This window comes from Xenia sp. Carnegie-2017, unplaced genomic scaffold (genome assembly GCF_021976095.1).
Source record: "Xenia sp. Carnegie-2017 unplaced genomic scaffold, XeniaSp_v1 HiC_scaffold_6, whole genome shotgun sequence".
Taxonomy (NCBI): Eukaryota; Metazoa; Cnidaria; class Anthozoa; order Malacalcyonacea; family Xeniidae; genus Xenia; species Xenia sp. Carnegie-2017.
In genome coordinates, this window is record NW_025813526.1 from 9891923 (window position 1) to 9913919 (window position 21997).

Genomic DNA, 21997 nt, shown 5'->3' on the forward strand with positions numbered 1-21997 from the left:
TCATCGATAACTTTTATGTCTGATAGAAATATCACTTCATCATAAGGTAATCCTCTTAAATAAGATCTTAAATCCATAAGTATTTTTTCATATGATGTATATGCAAATTTACACATTTCTAAGTTATTATTAATCTTACTCTTAACCATATAACCTTGAACTAAAGCACCTAAGCCACTCAGGGTGGCTATAACTATCGGGTTGACAGTTATACTACCTATAATACCACCAGTCGAGACTAGAAAAATACTTCCCATGTTTAATGATAGTTTAATTTTCTTTAATTTATTATACTTCCATTTATAACAGGTATACATTTTGTGGTAGTACAAATACAACTTTTTCAGCTTTTGAAATTCATCTTGACTAAACTCACTCGAAATATGATTAAAATCTAGAACTTTTTTCATATTATATTATAAAACATATTTAACTAATATGAATGATGATAGCGTTGATATACTGAGTAAAGCAATCATATCTGTTTGATGGGGATTATTTACTATCATTTTTGTATGTTTATGTACTAATGGTTTTTTATGAACTTCATCTAGAGTATCTAGGTGTTGTGATAATGCATTATCTTGATGTACTTTTTTAGGTTCTTCCTTTTTAACTCCATAAAAATTTATTTTAGAATTAATACCGAATTTCATAGTTTTATTAGCTAATGTTAAAATATTATTATACCCATCAATCTTTTTATCTAATATGATCATACGGCTGGGTATTAAAATCATACCAGGGCTGATTGCCATATTTAAAATAACATTCGTGTCTTTTATACTCTTTCTCATGTTAGATATCAATACAGTCGTATCATTCTGTACTATAGTATCCTCTACTAATTTCCTAAAAACGTTTTGTGTTTGCATGCTTTTAGCTCCATGATTAACTATTGACCATCTTGTATTTGCTTGAGCTCCAAGAATTGTATAAACAAAACTTTCAATACTCTCTTGCAAAAGAACTTTTCCGACTGATGTTATACCTTCAGAATGATATGCAATGAAGCTCTTATAATCAGTAGTCGAATATTGAAAATTAACATAATACCCATCATTGTTTTTATCGAATTTTAAAATACCTTTATAAGGTATATGCTTTTTCAATTCAGTAAAGTAATATTTGTCTAATAACGATGGATGCTTCATAAATTTTCGGATCTGATAATACAGATGATATTTAACAAGGCTTTGTATAATTTTACTTTTATCAAAATTTAAAGGATTAAGCCCGATGCCGCATAAAAAACTACTAATATAACATCCACAAATAATAGCGTAGTACGCTTCTTGTTTATAATTTAAATGATTTTTAATATTGTATCTTATACCAGTCGGCTGTTCTTTTTTACTTTTAATTTCACTTGTCCACGTGGCTTCTATAGGTTTAAAATTACTCAAAAAATAATCATTCTCTGTGACATACAATCTGAAGTTACAGATATCGACATTTACCGGCCTTTGAAATGTAGGTTTTACAATAAATTTTGAGGACCACCTATGTAACATATGATCGAAATAATCCTCAGAATGACCTTCATCTCCATTTTGAGCTGCTATGAGATTTGAAAACAAAGGCGTTTTAGTTGTTTCTAAATATATTTTTGGCCATGTTGGTACATTTTTTGAATCATCATCACCTAATTTTATAGCATTTTGTTCTATTTGCTTGTCTGACATATAATATAAGCTATGTTATATATGAAGTTCATTGTTTTTATAGACGAAAATAGTAAAAAAATTCACTTACAAGAAAGTATAGTAACAACTAACTATTCATATTTATATATCAAAAAAGCTTATGTGTATTGGGAATACAAAAACATAAAATTAAATAATACTTTAGCTTTTACAATAGGCACAACAAAATATAATATAGATGCTGGTTACTGGACTTTTAAAATGCTTAAAACGTTTCTTGAGTCTGTTAATGTAAAGCTTGAGATGGTAGAAAACAATGGAACTTGTAAAATAACTAATAATAATAACGAGATATTAGTATTGGCTGATACTCTTATTAAAATGTTAGGTTTTAATGATACCATAAAAACTATTAAAAAAGGTATCGTACAAAATGGTGTTTCTAAAGTGGATATAAACAGAGGATTAAAGTGTGTGCAAATTTCATCTAATATTGTAAATTCAAGTTATAATTATAACCCTGAAGGAAAAAATTAATATAGCTTTAACTTTACCAGTGATAACAATACAGTCGTTATATGGTACTGTTTACGAATACAATGATGTTGAATCTAAAGTTACAATTATAAAAGGAGCTTTTAACGAGCTACTATTTAATATATTAGATCAAGATGGTAACCATGTGAATGTAGGTAGTATTCTACTTGAATGTTATCTTGAGTAAGTTAAATGGATGAAGACATTAAAATTGAGCAAAGTTTAAGAGATATATATTATGATCCGAAAACAGGTTATCAATCAGCAGAACAGTTGTATCAGAAAGCGTTAGGAGAAGGTATAGATGTTAGTAGAAAACAAGTTAAAGAATGGTTAACATTTCAAGATACATACACTAGATATAAACCTGTTATTAGGAGACATAAATTCAGACAAACAAGGGTACACTATCTTGGTGAACAAATACAAATGGATTTAGTTGATATGGGTTCTTATAAGTATAAAAACAATGGTTATTATTGGATATTAACAGCTATTGAAATATTAAGTAGATATGCATTTGCTATCCCTGTTTATAGGAAAGACACAAATAATATGACAAAAGCTGTTGCAAAACTATTAAGTCAATTTAAAGATAGATTTAATGATTACCCAAAACTAGCTCAATTTGATGATGGTAAAGAATTTTATAATGTAGGTGTTAAATCATTATTAGAGAAACATGAAATTAAGTACTTCTCTACTAAAAATGATAAAAAGGCTTCGATTGTCGAACAATTCAACAAAACGCTTAAAACATCTATGTGGAAATATTTTTACAGTAAAGGAACATATAAATGGATTGATATATTGGATGATTTAGTATATAATTATAACAATACAAAACACAGTACAATCTTGATGAAGCCTAAAGATGTTAATAAAAATAATGAAGATGAAGTATTGAATACATTATACGGTCATGAAATTGCTTATTTACCATTACCTAAGATTAAAATTGGTGATATGGTTAGAATATCAAAGTATAAATCTATATTTACGAAAGGTTATGAAGCAAATTTTACAGAAGAGTTGTTTAGAGTGACTAAAGTTATTAGAGGAGATCCGAATTTATATGAGATAGAAGATGTAGAAGGAGAGCCTATAATCGGTAAATTTTATGAAGAGGAACTATCAGTTGTGAATAAGAAAGATGATGTTTATAGAGTTGGAAAGATATTAAAACGTAAGAAGGTTAAAGGTAAAAAGATGGTTTTAGTTAAATGGTTAGGTTATGATAGTAAACATAACAGTTGGATTCCTGAAAGTGAAATACAAAATATAGAGTAATCTATATAATGGCCGAAGAAGGTTTTGATTATATTGAATTAGAAGATAAGAAGCAAGAAGATAATAACGATGATAATAATAACGATGATAATGAAGATTGGCAAAATTTTCAATTTATTGATGAAACATCATTTACTGACGATAATTATGGTGTAACAATAAGAAAAAAGACAAATAAAACTAATACTCTTCCTGATGTTCCTACTTCTACTCCTGTTTATACAAATATTACTAGACCTGAAAATGAAGTTTCTTTTGCTGTTGAAAATTTCATTACAAAAAATTATAAAAAAGAGTTTAGATTTAATCACCTAAAAGGTATGGCAGCTTCTGAAGGTATAGATTTTAGATTAAATTTAGGTAAAACTGATATAAATAATATTACTTACAAACCATTAAATACAAGAAATAAACGAAGCAAAAAAGGTATAGTTGTTTTGAAACGTAATAGTAATGGAATACTACAATATAATAAAAATAAAACTGCTAAAGAAGCTGTTAAACAATTTAAAACGAAATTAAAAAATTATTAATTTGCAAGATGAATTTATAAAACTGAAGAAAGTATGCCTATGGTTGATTTAAATAATCAATATACAGAAAATTTCAATCAAATAACTAATCAAGAACTTAGAGAACATAAAGGTGTCATCACACCATCTGGAACTATTGATAAAAGAACACGCCCACAATTTATAGAAGCACAAATAAATCCCTTTACTGAAGAGCTAAACAAAACTCAAGTTAGAATAAATGAAATAGAAAATGAAAATGGTATTGGCGACGATATTGATGAATTAACTAATTTGCATGAAAGGGCCGCGGAATTAGAAATTATAATTAGAGAAGAAGAAGATCAATTAGAAAAAGAGGATGTACGAACTAAACAGGAAGAAGATATTACTAGATTACAACGATTTAAAGAATGGATTAAGGAAAATATCCCAGGATTATCAGCCTTAGCTATATCTATAGCTGGGATAATTACAACCATTGTCATAGGAGCTAGAAAAGCAATCCTTCAAGGTGCTCAAGCTACTAGTAAATTTTCTAAGACTTTAGCAAATATAGGTAAAAAAATATGGCCAGTGTTAGGGCCATTATTAAATATTATCGCTCAGGCTATATCTTGGGGAGCTAAAGGTTTAGCATGGGTAGCTTCTAATCTATGGATTTTAGCTATTGCTGCTGCTTTGTTAATATATGATCAGTATAAACAAAGAAGAAAATAAAATATGTTTTAATATATATGAACAGATTACAAGAAGAGCTTTTACCCGGTTATAAAAGGACTGCTATGACAAAAATTAAAGGTAACCGTACTTTTTATAGTATTACCTTTAATCCTATTAGTCTTAAAAGTAAAGAACAAGTTTATATTATTATACCGAAATTAAAATCGAATAGTTGTTTAGTGCCTGGTTCACTTAATCTATCGTTTGATCTTAAAATCAGTAATACAAAAAGCCATTTTATAAATAATCTAAGTCAGATTTTACAACATAGGCTACAAATTAAAGTGGCTGGTGAGACATTATACGACTGTAATAATCATAATATTATAAGTATATACAAAGACTTGTGGATGCCGAAAAGTAATCGACAAGGCCTTATTGACTATGGCATATGTAGCCAAAATCTAAGAAAACTCATTTCTAAGGATGATAGTGCTGAAACAAGTGGAGATTCAGAAAAAGTAGCAGACAAATTAATGTATGATATTTATGGTGTAAGACAGAAAATTAATATTGATAATATCATTAAAGACCATGGTCTGTATTGCCCTTTCAATATGAATAATAACTTTCAATACATAATAACATTACCACCAAGTGATAAAGTACTTATCGCTCAAAGCGGTCAAAATATCGGTGATTATGAATTAGAAAATATTCAGCTGGAATATGAAACTATTGAAAACCAAGAAATTGCGAATGAGGTGACAAATTTATATTCTATAGGAAGAAGCCTATTTTATGAACATATAACCCTCTTAAAAAAGGAAAAATGGGATAAGTCGAGTACATTACAGAATATAAATGTAAATGTGCCTCGTAAAAGTATGAAAGGCATTGTACTACTATTTACAGAAAATTCAGTTAGTGATAGTGAAAAATTTGAATTTCCATTAATCGATAAAATTTCCGTGACAATAGAGGGTGTGCCAAATTGTATTTTCGCCCAAGGTATGAATAAAAAACAATTTTATGAAGAAGCAAGAAAATTTTTTGATAGAACTATTCCGATAGATTGCTTCATGACAATTGAAAAATTTTATAAGGATAAATTTGCATTAGTTATCGATCTACGCACCTTTCAAGAAAAAAATATTGCTGGTAACGGTAAAAAAATCATTAATACTCAAAATGGCGTTTTGCTTGAAATTAAAAAAAGAGCATATACAAAAGATTTAAACTGTTACATCTATGTTATTAGTGATGCTCTTGTTCAATTTGTTAATAATGATTTACAAAGTATTCAATACTAGAATAACCAGTAATATATAAATGAACACACCCTTTAATATGATTATTGTAGGCATGACGAATTGTGGTAAGAGTCATTACCTTCTCAAATTGATAGAAAAAAACTTTAATAGACATTTTGATTATATTATTTTATTATGCCAACGCTATCATATAATAAAACCTATCAAGAATGGAAATATATAAATGATTCTGATTTAATTAAAGTAGAATGTGACCAAGATCAGATAGATATTGTTTTAAAATATGTTAGTGATGTATATAAAGGGACCAATAGTCTTATTATTCTTGATGACTGTGCGAGTTGCTTAGATGTTAAAAATAGGACATCGCAATTAATAAAACTAGGGTTCAGTGCTTGTCATTATGGGCTTTCTACTATTGTGATTACACAGCAATTGACTAGTATTTCTAAACCTTATCGTGAAAATATAAGTTATTTAGTTACATTTTATAATACAAACCGCAATGTTATGAAAACCATATTTGATGATTATCTTTATGGTGTTGAGAAAGATGATATAGAAGAAATAACCAAAAAATTGAAAAATAATAAGTATGCACATTTAGAAATTCAACTTGTATACCCATACCAATGGAAAATTGTTATTCCGCAATAAAACATGTGTTATATATATATGCCAAAGCGTAAAGAGCCTGAAACAATTGATGATATAATTAATGAGATTGATTCCGCAAATGATACTATCAAAGATGCAGTATGTGATGATAATATACAAGATAAACCGCAAGAAAATTTTAATAAAAGAGATCAACTACTTAAACTAGCTGAAGATGGTGATTTAGACAAGTCAGTTTCTTACATTAAAAAAGCCAGTCAAAAAATTATTGATAAATTATACATTGAATACGAGAAAAAACGATTACAAAAAGCTAATGAGTTTTTAACTGATTTAGTTATATCAAAATTTTCAGATATATTAAAAGGGTTTGATGCTATTGAAGACTCAAAAGAATTAACAAAACAGCTTAAATCAGACGACCTTTTAAAACGAGATGTTTATAGTTTAGTAGAAAAAATATCACCCCTATTACCTTTTCTAGGATTTTTATCTGGTAGTGGGACAACTATTAAACATGTTTATGAACATAAAAATAATAAACCGGATATAAAATCTGAGGAATAATATAAATGAGCTTATTTTATGGGCATGATAAAACAGATATTAATGTAAATATACAAGGACCTGTAGATAAAACACATCTATCAGATAACTACTACACTAAAACTCAAGTTAATAATAAATTTAATGACTACTATACTAAAACACAAGCTGATAATAAATATGCTTTGACTTCTAATTTAATAAATATTATACTAAAACACAAGCTGATAATAAATATGTTTTGTTTCAAGATTAGCCAACTATTATACAAAGAATGAAACAAATGGTAAGTATGCTTTAAGTTCTAATTTAAATAAATATTACACAAAGTGAAACAGATGGTAAGTATGCTTTGACTTCTAATTTAAATAACTATTATACTAAAACACAAGCTGATGGTAAGTATGCTTTGACTTCTAATTTAAATAACTATTATACTAAAACACAAGCTGATGGTAAGTATGCTTTGAATTCTAATTTAAATAACTATTATACTAAAACACAAGCTGATGGTAAGTATGCTTTGACTTCTAATTTAACTAACTATTATACTAAAACACAAGCTGATGGTAAGTATGCTTTGACTTCTAATTTAACTAACTATTATACAAAGAATGAGATTGATAGCAGAGTAAATGGTAAAGTAGTACACCATAGCAATCAATTAAATTATAAAAATTTTAATACCCGACAAGATATTATCAGAATTTATTTTAATAATGTTAAATTTATTGAATTTACACTTTTATTAATAAATCCATCTGATAACTCTAAAACAATTGAATTAGATATGATGGTAGATAAGATTAAAAAAAAATTTATCATTAAACTAACAAATGATAATGAAAAAAAGATAGTTAATGCATTACTAGATTTATATTACGTATACTGTGCTGATGATGATTTAAACTATATTTATATTATTATTGAACCAAAAAAATCTTCAGCTTCACTAGGTTATAATGAATGGAAAAGAAAATGGCTGGGCATTTAATGGATTAACCAAAATTCAAGTTTATTCACAACATCAATCTACATTATCTATGACATATAATGGTTTTCACAAAATTTTAGGGCTACTATAGAAGATAATATTCTATCAACTAAAAATTTGTAAATGATGAAATCGAAAAATTAAAAAAATTTATTAAAGATAACTATCAAGCTAAAACTGAAGATGAAGAATAATCCTCATGTTTGACTACATATCACATAACTATTTGTAATAAGTAATTAATACAAAAGCGATATACAAAAAGATTCAAAATCCTGAAACAATTAGTAAAACACTTTTAACAAAATTATATAAAACATTGTTAAACATGTACATGTGACACACGCTTGACAGACAAATTAAAAAAAAACATATAGATTCCATATTTTTTAAAGAGCATCTATTACATTGTTTGCTCAAAATTTCAGGCTTAGTTGCCTGAAATTCTTCGCCTAACAACGATTTAAAAGATGCTTTATTAACACTTGATTATTAAAGAATATTTCTACCACGCGCTGAGTTTTCAGACCATTGTTAAAGGCCACTAGTTAATCCAATATACCAGTCAGTGTAGTTTAAAGACTAGCTATTGTAATTTTGCATAAATGTCAGCTAGAGTAAAACGATTTATTTAAGGTGTTTATATTACGAATTTTAGTCCCCTCCGCCACCTTTAATTACATAAATTAAAAATGTAGACTGTTTGTAGAACTGTAGCATGACGATAGACTTAAACCGACGAGTACAAGCTCATTAATTTTGCCTCCAAAGATGGGTATTATTTGCGAGCTTTGTACGAAGCCGTACGTTATGAAACATGTGAAGTGATCGTTGAACCACTGATCGGAAATAAACAGGATAACGCTCTAATTGCAAAATTGAAGCCGGAAGTAAATGAGCCCGAATCAAAGTCACAAAATAGAGATCACGCAGAAGTCTCACTCAGCATAATTTCATGTCCTCAAATTTTACTTGAAGTCCTGTTTTGCTGCCATATTGAAAGAAAAGCTCTGGCACAGTATAGGAAATATACCGTAGGTCCACTTCTTATGCAACTGGCAGCGGCATATCTACTTAGATTACTGGCTGCAGTTAGGCATTTCATCATTCCTCTTTGTCAAAAAAAGCCATCGGCTGTCTGCCACTATGGTAATCACATGCGGTATAAGGTATACATGGCTCGAAAAAGTTTTATACAGTGGCTCATAGAGTGGCTTCACCATACTATGCCTCATTGGGGAATTTCAATTGGGAACATTGCATCCCGTGCGCAGAGAGGGGTTGCATCTGTGATGCATTATGGTAAGGCTAGTGGATCATAGTTGATAATCATTGATAATCTTTGAAAACCCTAATAATTAAGTGTCTATAAAATGAAATTTTTCGAAACTTTTTTTGCTATTTCGAAAGAATTTGTCGTTCTGAGACTTAAAAAAAGCATCATTCAGTTCCTATTTATAAAACTTGTCTAATAACGTCTTAAACATGGAAATTTTACTCTATTTTAAAAATTTACCAGACGAAAAGACTAGTACCAAGTTATAATGTATGCAGTGTGACATCTCATAAACTGCTCGCACAAAATATAACCACATTACTACATTATACACTATGTATTTCGTTTTTAAGCTATGTACACTATGTGCTCGCAGAATTGTTTTAGAAACAGCCAGGTCATTCGTGTCAGATAAGTCAGGAAAAAATATCGGGAAACAAGGTGTCTCACACACGATGGAAGAAAATGAGTAAGCAATAATACTTTACGGATAAGTCAGTTTTATGTGTGTCTATTATGGTATTTTTTTTATTTCACCATAAAGGTATTTTTCATATTTCATTGTAAAAACCCTGAAGAATTTTTAGAAATGTCACCTTTTTTTTGAAACATAAATGTCTATGAAGTTATATTTATTTGTAACTTAGATATATTTGTGAAGTTGCTTATCGCTGGATAGTAAAATGAATATTTGCCATGATGGGGTGGGATAATACCAGACGATCTCCAGCTTGTCTTTACAATATGACATAAGTAAGAGAAATCCTTCACCAAGTATTGGCACTATTGGATATAAATATTCCTAGCAAAGGATTTGAGTAAGAAATATTTCTTTAACTGCATTGCTATGATTATAGCTATTCCCTATACATTAAGTTCTGTGATTGGTACAACTTTATATTTATGTAAGCAGTTAACTAATATAAGGTAAAAGATAAAAGTTTCTCCGGATTTTTAATTGATTTTTATTGTCCTTTCGACTCGTTGCTTCGAGCCTTCAAGAGAATGAGGATATTTATTTACACGTGCTTTTTAGCTTGGAGACGTTTAGAGCGTATAATTGGATAGTGGGTGGATTAATGTGATTGGATGGGGTGAAATGCGTTGCCATGGGTTTTGGTGTGTTGTTAATATGGTTGGTGTTAATATAATTAGAGTGTAGTGTTTTAGTTTTGGTGTTGTTTGTAGTTTTTTTGTCCTTTTTCTTTAGTTGTGAGTATATGATGGGTATGTCGATATGTCTGTTTATTGTGTCGTTGTCTTTACTGTACCAAGCTTCTTTAAATTCGCGTGTGTTTAGTCTGTGCGCGTCCGAGTACTTTAGTTTCTGTCCAGTCGAATGTGTGGTTGTTTCCGTGGGTATGTTCTGCCGGTAGCGAGTTCGGATCTCGTCGTTTTATGGCGTTTTTGTGTTCTGTGAGTCTTGTTTCAATTTTCTTATATGTTTGTCCTATGTATTGTTTTGAACAGTCTTTACATGGTATCATGTAGATTGCGTCAGTTGTATCATGAATTGTTGTTTTGTCTTTATGTTTGGTGAAGCATTATTTGAGTTTTTGTGTAGGTTTGTGGGCGACGTTAATATTAAATGGTCGAAGAAGTCTGGCAGTCATTTCTGATGTTCCGTTTATGTATGGTAATGTGACGATTTTTACTGTTTCGTCCGGTTTTTTGTTGCTTTTGTCGGTTTGTGTTTTGTTTGGTATTTTGTATATAGGTTTGTTTATGAAATTTCTAGGGTAATCGTTTTTAATAAATGGGGAGTATAAGTAGTTGCGTTCTGTTTTTTTGGCTTCTTCCGTATTACAATGAGTGTTCATCCTGTTGAAAAGTGTTCGAATGCAGCTTATTTTGTGTTGTGTTGCTTGATTGCTGTTGAAATTGAGTATTTAATCTGTGTGGGTGGTTTTGCGGTATACTTGTGTGTTTAGTGTACCGTCATCTGTTCTGGTTAGTAGGATGTCGAGGAAGGTAAGTTGTTTGTCGTGTTCTTCGTCTTTAGTAAAGGTAATGTTCTTTGTGGTATTGTTTATGGTGTGTAGGATTTGTTCAGTTTTGTCTTTCTTGACTATGGCAAAGATGTCGTAGACATATCTTTTTCATAGTCTGATCTTTGTGTTGTTTGTGACTGATTGTGTTTCGAGGTGTTGCATGACAGCTTCTGCGAGGAATGAGGATAGTGGTGATCCCATTGGTGTGCCTGAAATTTGTCTGTAGTATGTGTTTTGGAAGGTGAATTCAGTGGAGAGGCAAAGGTGGAGTAAGACTAGGATGTCATTTTTGTCTAGTTGTGTTGTAGCTTGCCAAGTTTTGTCGTTTGTGAGTAGTTCGTTTGTAAATTGTTTGGCGATGTCTAGTGGTATGGATGTGAAGAGTGATGTCGTCGTGGGATATCATGATCCTGGTCGTAGTTTAATGTGTTAGAAACTTGGCTTAGCTACAACACAACTAGACAAGATGACATCCTAGACTTACTCCCTGCTACCCTCCCGAATTCACCTTCTCAAAACTACATACTGAACAAATTTCGAACACCAATTGCGCCATATCCACATTCTCGCGGAAGCTGTCAATGCTTACTTATCGAACACAATCGATCTGTAACAGCTTTACAAACTCAGACTGTGGAAAGGTATTCGGGCGACGTTGCTTATGGTCAAGAAATGACAGGCTGAACGAATCTACGCACCATAAACAATGCCACAGGCATTCGGCTAAAACGGTGAAGGCAACTTACCTTCCTCGACATCTGCTAACCAGGCCAGATGATACGCTAAACTGCACAGGCTATGCCATAAGAATTTCATGCACGAACCAAATCTCGGTTTCAACGGCGATCATCAACCTTTAACATGAAGCTGCTTGAACCTTTCAACGGGATTAACGCTTTCGTTGTAACTGCGGAAGTGAAAAACTGAACATATTTACTCAGGGGGCCCCATTGAAACGGTGCCTTGAGCCTAATAAACAAACTATATACAAAATACAAAACAAAACACAATCGGACAAAAAGCAACAAAATTTCCGGACAGGCAAAGCGTCACATTTACTCGCATCAGAAATCTGCGACTTCTTCATTTAATTGTAATCGCCCGCAAACCGCAAAACTCAAAAGCATGTTTTCATGACATGAGATTTAAAACAACAATTCATGTTACAACTGACTTGCGATGTACATGATACCGTGAAACTGTTCAAACATGCATAGAACAAACATAAGAATATTGAAACAAGACAAAGAATACAAAACGCCATCGCTTTGACGATATCCGAACTCACCGGCAGAACATACCCACGAGCTAACCACTTCGCTGGACGAAGATAAAGTACTCGGTTTGCACAATTAACCAACGCGCTGATTTGAAGCTTGGTGCCAGTGAACAACGACACAATAACTGAAAATATCGACATACCCCATCATCACTCTGGCAACAAAGAAAAGGACAAAAGACAAACAACACCAAAACTAAAAACACTACACTCTATTATTATTAACACCAACCATATTATTTCTTACCCCTGCAAAACATTAACAATATATCACATTAATCACCCATATCAATAGACATAAAGCGTCACAAACTAAAAACGTGTAAATGAATATCTCATTCTTGGCGGCTCGAAACGAATCATCAATAAAATCATTTAAAAACTCCGAACGTTTATCTTTATATATTCAATGCCTGGATTACAAATTTTCAAACTTATATATATATATATATATATATATATTTAGCATGGTATCACCATTTTTCATTTTACCAGTCACCAGTCACCAGTCACCATTTGACTATTGTGATAGCCGGGAGGGCACATTGTAATACACTTTGTATATTACGCTCACTGCGCGTGCGCAGTTTGAGCACTGTCGGATTGTGAGAGAGTCTCATATGGAGACGTTCACCGTGTTCGCGATATGCAAAGCTCACCTTTATAGGTTTGAGCACTGTGGTGACTCTACAGTACAATCCATACAATGATGTTCGTGTCCCCAGCATCCGGGCAACTTTACATGGCGGCCATGTTCCAGCCAGATAAATGCAGCCAGATCGCAATGTAATTTATAGTGCCAAGGACAAGTTTTTAACCAAAAACTAAAATAGTTCGGCACATTGGAAGTTTTTTGCGTTTTTCGAGTAGAGACAGTAAATCGCAGCAAGTCGTCTATGTCTTATCAGTCAATTCGATATCGTATTTGAAAAATAATTGTTTGTAGAAACATTCAAAGTAGAACTTGAATACGGACGACATGTCGTCTGTCCTGAGCTGTTCATCAAAGTTCTAGAGGTAAGGGTCAGTTTATTTGTTTATGTTTTCTCTTGGACTGTGAATAAACCTGCTCTGCATTAAATTCTTCAATTTTGTTTAGTTTAAAGATGTTTGACTTTTTATATAATTCCGACATTTCCTTTTGGTGGTGGTAAAGTCACGATTTACCAAATCTGATCGCGTAATAGATACGCATTCGGACTAAAGCTTTAACAAATAATCATGTGGAGACTCTGTACATACATCAACTGGTGGAATTGCCTGGAGGACTTTTAATATATTTGCCCCAACGTTGGAATTTTTCGTTGTAGCAGAAAAGCAATTGACGAAAGTATCTTCCAGTATCTTTATGTATTCCAGGTATCTTCTAGCCGGGACATTCAACCCACCAAAATTCTTACTATCATATGCTTTGAAATAGCAGAAAAACTGTTGATCACTGTCAAAATCATTTGATGTAAAAATTCTCTTGCATTCATCACAGCTGTGCCTCTTGAATTATTTTTTTCAGCAAGTAGCCAGCAACATAAGCTACAGCGTTATCTTGAATGATGTTAGAAGTCACATTCTGTTCTCTATAATCCTCTGGTCCAATTGAAAGAATGCTTAAATGGGATTGTGGCATGTTGTCGACATGTTTTGGCTTTGATATATTTGCTTTTGTGCATTGAACCAAGAGGGCATCCATATCTTTAGCACAGTTGCCTTTTGATGATGTAAGAAGCGCACTAAAAAACAATTTTCGAAATGCTCTTGTGAACTGTATTGGTGTGGGGTTATCGCAATCCCCCCCTTGTTGTCGTATGCTTCCGAAAAAATTTTTGAGTGGGTCGGTGTTCAGCCTTCTGGTAAGTAGGTAAGTAAAGTGTGGGCGGTTTGCAATGTACTCCAGTTGTTTATAATTGCACTAATTGTAACCAACCAACCTTTTAGAGATTTTATCCTGCCTGTTACATCCTCATTGCCATTGAAAACTTTAATTTTTTTAATAAATTGTAAGGATTCTTGCAAAAATATGATGTGTGAACTCTTTGTTGTGATTGGTCTTCTCGACTCTTTCATTGCTTTTAGCTTGGAGCTATTTACACAATCAAAGAGGGAATCAAACTTCAAGAGAAACTCTGCAGTTCCACCGGCACAAGATGATAATCCTCCCAAGTTGACATATGTGCAAATAGCTGCTGCAACGGTATGACTAAAAATCTGTGTAGCATATTTGACTTTCATTTTTTGGAAGTTAGTTGGATGGATGTGAATCAAACATAATTCTAATCATTTATCACATACAATTGCTGGTCACAACTCACAAGTGAAGTTTAACCAAAGAGGTAAGTTGTAGGAACTTGACAATATGCTTGACATAATGGCAAAGTTTTTAATTTAATTGTAACAATTTATCAATAACTTCATTCTTTAAAAATTTAATTTCATATATTGTTTATTAAAAATAAGACAACAAGAAACATCTTTATTTGTAAGTTAATACAAATTTGACAGACAATATACAATTACAAATAAAAACTTTCAATTACAATTATGCAGACAAGCTGCATTGCAAATAAAAAGCCCAGATTCAAGAATCAAATATAAATTAGTTTAGACCAAATTTTATACTAATAACGTCTTCATCTGAAGAACGTTCTTTACGCACAGTAGGCCGTTTTATCGCTTCTATCAAATCCGTTGACCATTCTAATAGGAAACTCTTTACTAGAAAATACAGAAATGGAATCACACTAAATATATTTATTACTTTTGTCCTAAATTATAAATTCTTAGGGCAACTGCCGTTCAATATAAGAGACGTTCTAAACATGGATCTCGCATACAATTCAAGGCAAGAAACTATAAAACCCTTACAATTATATTTGACGAACGTATTTTGCAACAAAACTGTTTCTCACCTCATATGCTTGGTATCCTATCCGATTGCATTAAAAATTTTGTCCATAAGTGAATTTAAATTAGTCAAATTTTCGAAAAACAACTCTTCATAATATTAATCTATATACATTCTGGCCAGTTTATCTGGCTGGAGTAATGGCGGACGGAAAAGATGCGCCATTAAGAACTGGGTACAAGTAGGGGACAGATTTTCGCTGAGTGGCGCTTCGGTATGTATCTATTCTGTGCTATGGTGATAGCCGGGAGGCACATTGTAATACACTTTGTATATATATATATATATATATATATATATAATTGAAAATAAAAACCACGAATTACTTCATCGAAATTTATTCCCTACAGAACTGTTTCGTATAGCAGTTGTTTGACTTGCGACACTCGTCAGGGGAATAAAAATAGCACTATAGCACAACGGAACTTATACACAAAGATGAATAATTAAGTGTTTAGGTGTTATAGTATTACATTAATGACGTTAGTAAGTGTTTATTACGATAGCGGCATGCGGAAATGAGTTCGTTTCGTTTATTGAGCGAGCTGAGTTATGGGTGGAAGATGATGAAGAATTTCTCCGAGAGGCATAAATTACAGCGTTTGGTTTTGTTTGAGTAGGTTGTGATTTCTTTACAATTTTCCAGTTGATGGTGTATGGTGCGTTAGAGTCTTTTAGTTTCCATATGTGTTGCTGAGTTCTGTGGAGTGTTGTTTTGATTTATTTCGGAATGAGCTGGTGTGGTTCAAGTAGCGTGTTTTAAAAGTGTTCTCCGTTAGACTGATGTAGGTTTCTTTGTGTTTGGTTAGTGTGTTGGTGACTGTGGCTTTGTAGACTACCCCTTTGGTTTAGCATTTTCTTTTTAGTGGGCATTCCTCTTTCTTCCGGCAGTTGCAATTTCTGTCTGTGGCGGCGTTTTTCATCGTTTCTTCTTTAGCTAAAACGGTCTTATTGTGTGTAGAAATTATTGTATCACTGATGTTATAAAATGCCATTATTTTTTATACACTCTGTATATTACGCTCACTGCGCGTGCGTAGTTTGAGCACTGTCGGATTGTGTAGAGTCTCATATGGAGACGTTCACCGTGTTCGCGGTATGCAAAGCTCACCTTTATATGTTTGAGCACTGTGGTGACTCTGCAATACAATCCATACAATGTGTAACCGTACGTCCTGTGTCCCAAGTGCAGGAGTCACAATTTTAATATGGTGATAGCCGGGAGGGCACATTGTAATACACTTTGTATATATATATATACATTTGAAAATTAAAAAAAATAAAATAAAATAAGAAGAATCCGAGAATCAGAGTCCTTATCATTATCATATATATATATATATATATATATATATATATATATATATATATATATATTGATGAAGAAGAAAATACACAAAAACTACAATTTCATCCCGACAAGCCTGTTTCGTGATTTCCTCACTCTTCAGGGGATAATATTCATATTTACGCTCTGCTCTTAAGCATCGAGCACTGTACTTACGGAGATTCAAATAAACAAAACTTCCTATATATATATATATATATATATATATATATATATATATATATATATATATATATATATATACAAAGTGTATAACAATGTGCCCTCCCACAAACCTTGCAGTCTCTTTTATAGAATTACATACTAGGTACATTGTCTATATCATAAGTATAAATTACACTTTCCGACTATAGGAAAGTTGTGTTTCCCTTATAACTATAGGTAATTCAATTTCCAATGCATGCGAATTTTTATTTTAGCAATGCTGTTCAATATCTTCTGAGTGTCATGTGAACAACATGTCTAGTTGTACACGAGTAATTCCTTTAATTGTTGAGTGCAAAACTATATGCACGATAATTTTTAAGTTTAAATCCAACACATGTATCAATGATAGGTATAACAAACAGAAATCTTAATTATCCAAAGCCACCGTAACTTTTTTTAATGTCTTTTTATACTTATGATGTACCCAATGTACCCAGTATGTAAATTCTATAATTAGAGTCTGCAAGGTTTGCGGACATTGCCGTTTGAAAACTCCGTACATCCACTTCAAGCTGTAAACGCATTTCTTTAAGGATCATAAATCATAATCTATGGATGGATCATGTAAGTAAAACGGCAGCTTCCATTTTTCCTTGCGCATGATTGGCAAGTTTTTTTACTTAGCAATAATATGTTTTGTATGCCTTACATGAGTTATATCCACACAAATCTGAAATTAATGGTTGATATTTGCTATGACTGTACTATACACTTAGAGTCAGGGTCTGTAAGATACACGTTCTCCGTTGTCAATAGAAATACCGCAAAAGCGTTGAGTATAATCTTCATTCATAATCACTGTGTGTTTGTTCTATGGATCCAAACATATTATACATAAGTTATATGCATTAATCACTATCGAAAACATAGTTAGCTTTGATTCCAAGCATCACTACCATTCAACATTTACCTGGATACAATTCTTTTAATGGTAACTAAGAACTTAGTTGCTAAAGAAAAGCAAATTTATAGTCGTGTAAAGTGCAAGTTAAACATATGTATAAACCATATCTTATAATTTATGAATTAGGTTTTGAAAGTTTCAATTGTAAGAGAATTTTAACGAACCTCAAATAAAACTAATAATAATACCTCTTATTAACAACGCATTGTTTTGTATTTTTTACGGTGGCCTATAAGTGTCACGGCAACATTTGAATACGAAAATCTCACGGCAACATTTGATAACTCACGGCAACATTTGAAAACTTACGGCAACATTTGAATACTAAAATCTCACGGCAACATTTGAATACGAAAATCTCACGGCAATATTTAAAAACTCACGGCAACATTTAAAAACTCACGGCAACATTTAAGAACTCACGGCAACATTTGAAAACTCACGGCAACATTTGAAATTCTTAAGGCGGAAGCAAAGTGAAGGAAGTTAAATCATTGACTTATAGTCTAAAAAATATAAAATGGCGGAAAACATTGAAGAATACGATGTCGAAGATGACCATGAAAATCTTGAACAAAGCAGTGAGGAAGAGATCATACGTTATGAATTCCTTTAAAGGATTTCAATACAAAGAAATTCTTAACTTCATAAGAAAATATCACGGTAAGCAGATTAGCATGAATACATTAAAGCGAAGAATATAAATATTTTGTCTTCGACGAAAAACAGCCATTATGATATGGACGTTGTACGATGCAATTCGTGCTGAAATAGACGGCCCAGGAGGTTGCCGAGGTTATCGTTTAAATGGCATGCCCTTCTAATGAAGGGAATAACTGTACCTAGAGACGTTGTGGCAGGATTGTTAAGAGAGCTTGATCCAGAAAGAGTGCAAGAAAGATCTAGACGCAGATTGAAGAGAACGATTTACTGGAATCCTGGACCAAATTTTTCCTGGCATTGTGACGGATATGATAAGTTAAAACCATATGGCTTTCCAATCCATGGATGTATAGACGGATGGAGCCGTAAAGTCCTTTGGTTATATGTTACTAAGTCAAATAATCTACCAAGTAATATTGGAACGTATTATTCGGAGGGTGTGGCACAATTTAATGGCTGTCCTGCAGATTTCATTACAGACCTTGGTAGGGAAAATGGCCTTGCCGCTGCCATTCGCTCATTTTTTCGTAATGACTCAGGCAGTCATAAGTATGTGTCTTCACCCAGAAACCAAGCTATAGAAGGGTGGTGGTCATTCATGAGAAAAGATCATGCAAAGTGGTGGATCAATTTTTTTAAAGATCTGGCTGAAGAAGGAACTGTAGAACTCACCATTCCTCTTAATGTGGAATGCCTTTGGTTTTCTTTTGCAGATTTGCTCCAAGAAAATTTAAATGAAGTAAAAGAGCTTTGGAATTCACATTACATCCGAATATCAAGGTATGACACTCTACAAGGAAGGCCAGATTCTCTGTACTATTTTCCCGAACTTCAGAATGGTGAATGTAATTTGCTTTTGCCTGTTCTTGAGTCTGAAAGACTATATGCTTGAGAGCATATAATATGTGAACATGATGCACCAAACAACTATCAGAGATATTTTTTGTATGTGATGGAAAATTGCTCATTACAGAAACCCCAATTGATTAGACCAAAGTTGACGATAAATAATTAACTGAAAAACAAAAGGAAAAACTTTAGGACATTAGACTTGATTGTACCAAATACTGTGATTTTATTTTGGATAATGGCTACACTGGAGTTGTTGAGGGAAGTCATGTTGAAGATATTATAAATTCCCTGAAAGTAAAGTTTGTTAGCAATCGCATACTATACATGAATGAGTTTAAAAATGTCTTGATGTTTATGGATTTGGAGATATGATTATGAAAATCCAGATGCTTGCCGTACTTTTGTGAAAAATTTTGTGCTGATATGTTTCCTGATGCAGATTATCTTTTTTCTTTGGTTGAACCTGTGTTTTCAGAGGAAAGATCTTCAAGGCGAGCCTTAGAACACACTATAGTGGACAGCCTTCATGATTTTTTCATTTCACTAGACGACACATTACTACGGGGTATTCAACAGCAGTTGCTTGAAATATGATGAAGAGAGAATGTTAACATAAACACAGAAGAATTATTTGAAATGCCAGAAATGTCTGTAAAAGGTGTTATGGGATGGCTCACAGGCCAAAGACATAAACATATTCTACCTAAAGAGAAACCTTCGATTACTCTAAATTTTGACCATGATCGCCTGGTAAGAAATCCAAACCACACGACGTGTTTTCCGTTAGTTGGAGCTTGTGGGAGAGAGCTAACCATACCAGTTGTACATATGTGCGAGTCAGGGAAGTTTAAAGAAATATTTGTCATGGCATATTGTAAAGGTCAATCATTTAATAAAGCACGAATTAAAAGAAGATTGACATTTTAAAATTGAGAAAGAAATATGTTCACATTTTGTTAAATTTTTTAATGAACTGTTTTACGTGAACTTTTAATAAGCTGGAGAACTTAAATTAGAACCCTCTAATGAAACTAATCTTGTCACTTATGTTAAAGTTTTGTTTTCATTTTAACAACAAGAAGCTTAGTAAATCAGTCAGAATTTGTTATGCTATCAATGAAAATCTATGCCATTCTCAGTCCACAATGTTTGCATGCCGTATTAGTGTAACAAACAATTCTAAAGCTTGCCTCCAGTGATGTGGTTTCTGTAATGAGAAATTTTCCATCACATACAAAAAATATCTCTGATGGTTGTTTGGTGCATCATGTTCACATATTATATGCTCTCTAGCATATAGTCTTTCAGACTCAAGAACAGGCAAAATCAAATCACATTCACCATTCTGAAGTTCGGGAAAATAGTACAGAGAATCTGGCCTTCCTTGTAGAGTGTCATACCTTGATTTTCGGATGTAATGTGAATTCCAAAGCTCTTTTACTTCATTTAAATTTTCTTGGAGCAAATCTGCAAAAGAAAACCAAAGGCATTCCACATTAAGAGGAATGGTGAGTTCTACAGTTCCTTCTTCAGCCAGATCTTTAAAAAAATTGATCCACCACTTTGCATGATTTCTTCTCAGGAATGACCACCACCCTTCTATCCTTTGGTTTCTGGTTGAAGACACATACTTATGACTGCTTGGGTCATTACTAAAAAATGAGTGAATGGCAGCGGCAAGGCCATTTTCCGTACCTAGGTCTGTAATAAAATCTGCAGGACAGCCATTAAATTCTTCCACAGCCTAAAAATAATACGTACCAAAATTACTTGGTAGATTATTTGACTTAGTAACATATAACCAAAGGTCTTTACGGCTCCATCCGTCTATACATACATGGATTTGAAAGCCATATGGTTTTAACTTATCATATCCGTCACAATGCCAGGAAAAATTTGGTCCTGGATTCCAGTAAATCCTTCTCTTCAATCTGCGTCTAGATCTTTCGTGCACTCCTTCTGGATCAAGCTCTCTTAACAATCCTGCCACAACGTCTCTAGGTACTGTTATTCCCTTCATTTGAAGGCATGCCATATTAAACGATAACCTCGGCAACCTCCTGAGCCGTCTATTTCAGCACGAATTGCATCACGTGCAACGTCCATATCATAATGGCTGTTTTTTCGTCGAAGACCAAAATATTATATTCTTCGCTTTAATGTACTCATGCTAATCTGCTTACCGTGATATTTTCTTATGAAGTTAAGAATTTCTTTGTATGGAAATCCTTTTAGGAAATAATAACATATAAATACTTCCTCACTGCTTTGTTCAAGATTTTCATGGTCATCATCGACATCGTATTCTTCAATGCTTTCCGCCATTTTATATTTTTTAGACTAAAAGTCAATGATTTATCTTCCTTCACTTTGCTTCTGCCTTAAGAATTTCAAATGTTGCCGTAAGATTTTAGTATTCAATTGTTGCCGTGAGTTTTTAAATGTTGCCGAGAGTTTTCAAATGTTGCCGTGTGATTTTCGTATTCAAATGTTGCCGT